This window comes from Capsicum annuum, chromosome 11 (assembly GCF_002878395.1).
Source record: "Capsicum annuum cultivar UCD-10X-F1 chromosome 11, UCD10Xv1.1, whole genome shotgun sequence".
Taxonomy (NCBI): domain Eukaryota; kingdom Viridiplantae; phylum Streptophyta; class Magnoliopsida; order Solanales; family Solanaceae; genus Capsicum; species Capsicum annuum.
This window is the reverse complement of record NC_061121.1, coordinates 175,070,344-175,078,392: the sequence shown is the minus strand read 5'-3', so window position 1 is coordinate 175,078,392 and position 8,049 is coordinate 175,070,344.

Genomic DNA, 8,049 nt, shown 5'->3' with positions numbered 1-8,049 from the left:
CAAGATCAGATACCTAGTGTGGAGCACCAAAGAAGATAAAACCAACCCAAGAAAGAGGTAGTAAAAAAGGAAATTATAAAGTGGCTCGATGCATGAGGGATATATCCTATATCCAAAAGCTATTGAGTTAGCCCGGTAAAATGTGTTCCGAGGAAGGGTAGTATCATGGTAGTTGAAATTGAAAAAAATGATCTCATCCCCATCCGATCGGTCACCGAATCACGCGTGTGTATGGACTGCCAAAAATTGAATTTATGGACTGAGAATGACCATTTTCCAATGCCATTCATAGATCAGATACTAGATAGGCTTGCGGGGAAAGGATGGTATTGTTTCTTGGATGGGTACTCAGGGTACAATCAAATTTGTATCGCACTGGAAGACCAAGAAAAGACAACTTTTACTTGCCCATATGGTACGTTTGCATTCAAGTTAATGCCCTTTGGGTTATACAATGTCCCAGTAACCTTTCAACATTGCACGTTGTCCATATTTACGAATATGGTTGGGGACTCTATGGATGTTTTCATGGATGACTTCTCGGTAGTGGGGAACTCTTATGAGTCATACCTTGAATATTTGAACAAAGTTCTTGAAAGGTGTGTGGAAATGAACCTTGTCTTGAAATGGGAGAAGTGCCACTTCATGGTCAAATAATGGATCGTACAAGGACACAAAATATCAAGAAAGGGCATTCAAGTCGATCAAGCCAAGGTTAAGGTAATTGATAAGCTCCCACCTCCCATTTTAGTAAGAGGTGTTCAAAGTTTCCTCGACCATACCGGGTTCTATTGACATTTCATCAAATATTTTTCCAAGATAGTGCACCCCATGTGTAAAATTCTAGAGAAGGAATGTAAATTCAACTTTGATGTGGCATATTTGAAAGCTTTCGAACATCTTAAGAAATTTCTCATTTCATCCCCCATTATTATGGCCCCGAATCGGTCATGACCATTCAAGATAATGTGTGACGCAAGTGGTATTCCATTTGGTGTGGTGCTAGGCCATAGCAAGGACAAGCTATTACATCCTATCTACTACACAAGAAAAACCATGAATGATGCCCAACGCAACTACACCCTCACTCAAAAACAATTGTTAGTGGTAGTATATTCCCTATTTATTAGGCACAAGAGTAGTGGTACACACGGAATACTCCGCTCTTAAGTATGTCATGGCCAATAGAGAAGCAACTCCAAGTTTAATTTGGTGGATTTTACTATTACAAGAGTTCAACTTTGAGGTGAAAAACCAGAAAGGGTGTGAAAATCAAGTGGCCGATCATCTCTCTCGACTTGAAGGCAATAATTCAAGAATGAAAAGAATGGGGTAATATAAATTAAAGATGCTTTCCCTGATGAATTAATCATGTCCATCGAGGGAAATAATTCACCATAGTATGCCAACTTTTCCAACTATGTAGCGAGTGGAGTACTCCTCATAGTATTGAGTTACCATCAAAAGAAATAGTTTTTATTTGATGCAAAGCGATATTTTTGCGATGAACATTTTTTTTTCGAGAATGTTCCAATGGAGTTATTCGGTGGTCTGTCATGGATATTAAAATAAATAATATCATGGAAACTTGTCGCTCTTTCCCTTATGGCGGTCACCATGGAGGGATCCGAAACACTGCAAAGATTCTCCAATTTGGGTTTTATTGGCCTTCAGTGCATAGGGACGCCATCAAATGGATTAAATATTGTCACAAATTTCAAATATACAGGGGTATTTCAAGAAGGCACGAGATGCCCCTCAAGCCTAAACTTGAGATGGAACTCTTTCCTGTATGGGGAATTGATTTCATGGGTCCTTTTGTGAGTTCATTCGGGAATAAATACATTATGGTAGTAGTCGATTATGTCTCCAAATGCGTGGAAGCCACCACACTCCCAACTAATGAAAGTAAGTGCATTACCTTATTTCTAAAAAACATATTTTTACAAGGTTTGGCACCCCTCAGGCCATCATTAGTGATGGCAGCTCGTCTTTTTACAATAGGGTGTTTGGTTCTCTTCTTGATAAGTATGGGGTTAAATAGAAGGTTGCCACAGTAAGACCCCACAAAATTCTAAGCTTAACTCATTCCATTAAAGCTTCAAAAGAGGCCCCAGACTTAAAAATTTTAGCTAAGTGTTTATACTTTGAATCATTTTTAGCCTTCATATCTTGGTGATCCTATTTTATGACCCTTATGACCTAAAAACATCAATCCTTGGATTGAATCATGATTAGGAGGGTCAATAGGTCACTCCGGGTGAGTTTTAGATTTTTTGGACCTCTTTTGAATCATATTTAGGTGATGAAAATATTGGGTTGACAGAATCTCAACGCATTGCGTCACCCATCGCATTGAAATATAATTTTTCCCTAGATTTAAGTGGAATTCCAATGAACCAACATGAATTCGAAATGGTGCGTTGGTCATCGCATTAATGCCATCAATGTAGTGCATCGGTATACGCATCGCTGGGCATACTTTTCAGTTATTTAAAGCCCTTCTCCAAAGGGGTAATTGGGTCATTTTCAACCCATATTCAGCCGCCAAAACACGAGATTGAATTATTCCTAGGGAAAAAACTCTCACTTTCTCTGAAATTTCCCTCAAGAAGAAACCCTAGGGCTTTTGATTTCAAATTTAAACATCAAGAAATCACCATCAATCTTCACGAGTTCAAGCATCAAGGTATGTTAGGTGTTCATCCAAGGGTTTCCTTCCACCCATAGAGTTCAAGAACCCTTTCAAATAACAAATTGGCATCTTTCATGAGATTCATATTGAATGTGATTGTATTCATAATTATGGTGTTGTTGGGTTTGTAATCTGTGATTAATTGCAAGTTTCTGCAGAAATAAATAGCATGTGTGTGCGTTGTAATATGGTTTCACGTTAAAAGCCCTTGAATTTGTGAGTTTGGAATTTTGATCATGATGCTTACATGTTGTATTATTGCCATATGTATAAGTTATGCTCCCCAAGTGTTTGATAAATTGTTCATGTGAGTTGAGTAATGAAATCATATCATGCTAACATGTATACAAGTTCATGCCATGCAAGTGTTTTCAAAAATTCCTCAACAAATGAATGGTGACAATGTGTCTAGCTATCATGTCTTCCTGATTATTCAATGTTTTACAATTTATGTTATTGAGTCCTGGGGGTATTTAATACCCAAAAATCTAGTTGTTTAACTAGAATTATAGTATCTTGAAAATATTTTAAGTGAAGTAACGCCCAGTAGTACTCAGATATGTAATAGAACTCAGTACATTAGCTAGTTAATAGAACTTAGAGTATTCAATCAGTTATCAAAACTCAATGAACTTAGTCTAGTTCAGGTAGAAACACGATCAGTAGCAGTTCATCCAACCCAGTACAGTCTAGAAATTAGTTTAGTGTCTTTTCAGTTGGGAGTAGGAATCAACACCGAGTTGACCCAGGGATGGGGCCATTCCTGTCAGCAAAGGGTTTGGCCCTTAATAGCAATCCTTGTATTATAGCACTATGTAGCCAGCGTAGGTTGAGATGTCTTCTTACTATTCTAGGGTTGATATATATCATATGATTTTTCCTGCCAGCGAGGGTTGATGAAAAATCTTATTGTCAGAGAGGGTTAACTCATAGCCATGGTTAGTATCCCTTGGCAAGGTGCAAACACCCTTCCAACTGGGGTTACAAGTTGGACCCCAACTTAGTCATATTCGTGGTATCTCAGTTAGATTAACACTCCCATAGTTTTAGTTTAGTACTCAGTATAAAAAACTCAACTCAGTTTTAGAATCAAGACTGTCAGATACAGTCACCCAGCTCATTATAGAACTTAATTCAATTCTATAGAATCAGGACTGTCAGAAACAGTCACTAAGTTAACAGTAATTTAGTATCAGCAAACTTAGATATTAGTCGTCCAGTAATCAGAATTCAGTATCCGGCATTAACATGATCTAAGTTAAAACATGCATATTTATGTGCATATCATTTTATAATCAACATTTGTAGTAGTTTCAGATATACATGTACTCTCATTTAGTTATATTAATGCCATTCATTCAGCTATTATTTATCCATATGAATCCATGTATTCAGCCTTACCTCACATAGCATACCAGTACATTTAAAGTACTGACGTATACCTTTATTTTATGCTATGATGTCTTATTTCATAGGTTCAGACACACGGGCTCCTAATCGCACTTAACAGCCCAAACTATCAGCAACAAACTTAGTGGTGAGCCCTCATAGTCTGAGGACAGAGTTGTTATTTCAGCATTTTTAGTACAATTTTAGTAGTCAGAGTTTGTTGGGGACTTGTCCCATCAGCACCACCTTTAGAAAGTTAGAGGCTTTCTGACTAGAGTATTTATAGACAGATGTTTAGTTTTAAGTATTTGGATTTTAGTTTTGACTCTTATGGCAAGTTCTACCAATTTTTTTCATTATACAATATTATTATTAATCAGTGATTGCAGCAAGTACCAGCCATGCATTATCTTATGGTCCTTGGGGATTATGATCATTGTATGGTGTCCGGGGTGCAGACTCGGGGTGTTACAAACATGGTATCATAGCCTAAGGTTCAGTAGAGTCCTAGGATTACTAAAAGTCCCATTTAGTAGAGTCTTGTGTATGGGTGTGTAGCATGCCACATTATGGACAAGAGGCTATGAGGAATTTTAGGAAAAGTTTCCCTTATTTCATTTCTTACTTCCACTTACAGAACATGCCTTCCAAAAAGAACAACAGAAAGAGAATAGGAAATCATCCAGCACCTCCACCCATTTAGGCAGATCCCCTGCACGAGCATATATCACACGCACAATTCATAGTAACTTTTAGCACTCTAGCTCATTTTGTGGCAGTCTAGAATGAACACTCAACTGCTATTTCAGCTAACCAAGTAGCCTATACTGTTGCAGCTAGAATTTAGGACTTTACCCGACTAAACCCTTGAGCCTTTATTAGGTCTAAATAAGATAAGGACCCATAGGAATTCCATGATCAGGTGTAGAAAGTCACAGATATTATTGGGGTGATAGCTAGTGAGAGTGCTGAGTTAGCTGCATATCAGTTGCAGGATGTGGCTTACTCATGGTTTAAGTAGTGGAAGGTAGAGAGGGTCGCTGATTAGGGCCCGTAGAATTGGAGGGATTTTCTTCTATTTTTCTGGATAGGTGCTTCCCACTGCAGTTAAGGAAGGCAAAGGTTTTTGAGCTCATTAATCTGAAGTAGGGCAATATGACAGGAAAGAGTATTCTCTCAAGTTTACTCAATTATGCAGATATAACCCTCACGTGGTAGCAGATAGAAGATCTAAGATAAGTATGTTTCTTTCTGGTGTGTCTAACAGTGTGGTCAAGGAATATAGGACCACAATGCGAATTAAGGAGATGATCCAGGCTCATGGTCCATGCTCATCAGATAGAGAAGGCTAAGAATAAGGAGAATGAGAGGGAGACTAAGAGAGCTAGAACAAGTAGCTTAAAATTCACTCAGCCTAACTTACAGGGTGGGTGTCATTCTCAGTTTTACTTTAAATCCTCAGTACCATCTCCTTTCTCAGCCAGTGCTCCTATGCCAAAATCTAGAAACGGCAACAAATATAGGGCACCAGGCCCTAAACCCTAGGGTAGTGTTAGCAGTGCCCGAACAAATCCCCTTTGCCAGGAGTATGGAAGAAACCACCAGGGTGTTTGTTGTGCTAACAGTGATATATGTTTTGGATATGGAAAGATAGGCCACAAGGCCAGAGAATGTCCTTAGGTGGGTTCGCAGAGTTAGCATAATAGTCTTTCAGCTCAGTCCAATCACCCGAATCAGCAGGGTGCCACTTTCAGTGCCACCAGTGGGCAATGACCACAAAATCTTTATGTACTTCAGTCCTGAGAGGATTAGGAAAGTTCTCCTGATGTGGTCACTGGTACGTTACAAGTTCATCATTTGCATATTTAAGCTTTGATAGATCTAGGAGATTCTTTGTCCTCTATAATTCCTAGAAGATTTTTCTCTATGGAATGGCCTCAAATTGTTCAGGAGTTAGATAAGTCTAAGAACAAGATCAAGGTGACAAAAGTTCCATGGGAGATGCCAGAAGAAGCTTGGGTGAAATATAATATTGATGGGGCAGTCAAAAGGGAAGCGGGTGGCAGTTTATATGCTTTTGTCCTAAGGAATGGCAATGGTGATGTGTTGTATGCCAATGCAGAACCTCAGCAATTTACAAATAGTATGCAGGTAGAAGGAAATGCTATTTTACATTCAACTAAGTATTGTAAACAGACACAATTTTGTAAGATAATTATTCAGATAGATTCTCAAGTTATGCATAAGGTATTAATAGGAAAGTGGAAGTGTCCATGCAATATTACAAGCATAGTAAGGAGATAGAGAAATCTTTGCAAGATAAGCAAGTCATATATCAACATATTCATAGGGAAGAAAATTAGTTTTTTGATTATCATGTTAATTTAGCAATAGATTTAGGAGCAATCACAATCACCAGTTTTCAAAAACATCCCAACAAAGGAAAAGATATTGTAAATAGTGATAAATGGTAGTGCCCATAGTAAAGAATCACTCCTCTAAATAAATAAAGAGCATTGGGAAAGTTAGGCTAGGTAGAGCACATGTTGAAAAAGTCAACACAAAAAAAACAAACTATGCTTCAACTTCATGTCATCGGAGAATTTAGAAGGAGATGTCAACTTCATAAACCTGATTGTAAAGAAAAACATACATTCTTCAAGATCTAGGCTTCCCTTATCGTCAGAGTGTCTAGATATGAGAAGCTCAAATAGAAAGTGTTAAGGCAAGCAACAGAAAATGCTTTAAACGAAAAACAAAGTCACTTTAGCAGAATTAGAGATGAAAAATTTTAATGTCATTCTCGGCATGGATTGGCTTCCTTCATGCTATGCTTTAGTCAACTATAGAAATATAGTCTTCCATTTTTGGTTTACAAATGAACCTGTCCTTGAGTGGAGGGGTAGTACTTCAGCACTTAGGGTCAACTTGTTTCCTACCTTATGGCGAGGAAAATAATATATAAAGGGTGTTTCTATCACCTCGTTTGAGTTAAAGACTCTTGTTTAGAGACCCCTAATCTTGAGTCAGTTCTAGTAGCTTGTGAATTCCCAGATATATTTCCCAAAGATCATCCTAGAGTCCCTCCTGAGTGGGAAATTAACTTCCAAATAGACCTTCTTCCTGATACTTAGCCTATCTCTATCCCGCCATACAGAATGGCCCTAACAGAACTTAAAAAGTTAAAAGAATAGTTGAAAGATCTCCTAGATAAGGGATTCATCAGACCCAGTGTATCCCTTTGGGTTGCACTAATTCTATTCATTCATAAGAGAGACAACTCTCTTAGAATATGTATAGACTACCGTCAACTAAATAAAGTCATGGTCAAGAACAAGTATCCACTTCCCAGAATTGATGACTTGTTTGACCAACTTTAGGGTGAAAGTTACTTTTCTAAGATAGACCTTAGATCAGGCTAGCACCAGCTCAGAGTCAGAGAATGTGACATTCTGAAAACAACTTTTAGAACTTGGTATGTTCTCTTCAAATTCTTAGTCATGTCATTTGGTCTTACCCATGCTTCAGCAGCATTAATGGAATTGATGTATCATGTGTTCAAGCAGTACTTGGACATGTTTGTCATAGACTTCATTGATGATATTCTTGTCTCCACTCACAGAGAACATGATCAGGCAGACCATCTCAGAATAGTGTTACAAACTCTCAGGACCCATCAGTTATTTGCCAAATTTTGTAAGTACAAATTTTGGCTAAGGTCAGTAGCTTTCCTTGGTCATATATTTTGCGATGACAGCATTAGAGTTGTTCCCTAAAAGACCAAAGTAGTGAGAAACTAGCCCAGACCCATCTCTTTGTCCGATATCAGGGGTTTCTTGGGTTTGGCTGGCTATTACCGATGGTTTGTTAAAGGATTTTCATCCATTGGATCCCCCATGTCCAGATTAACTTAGAAGCAAGTCAAGTTCCAGTGGTCAGATTCTTGTGAGAAGTGTTTTCAAGAG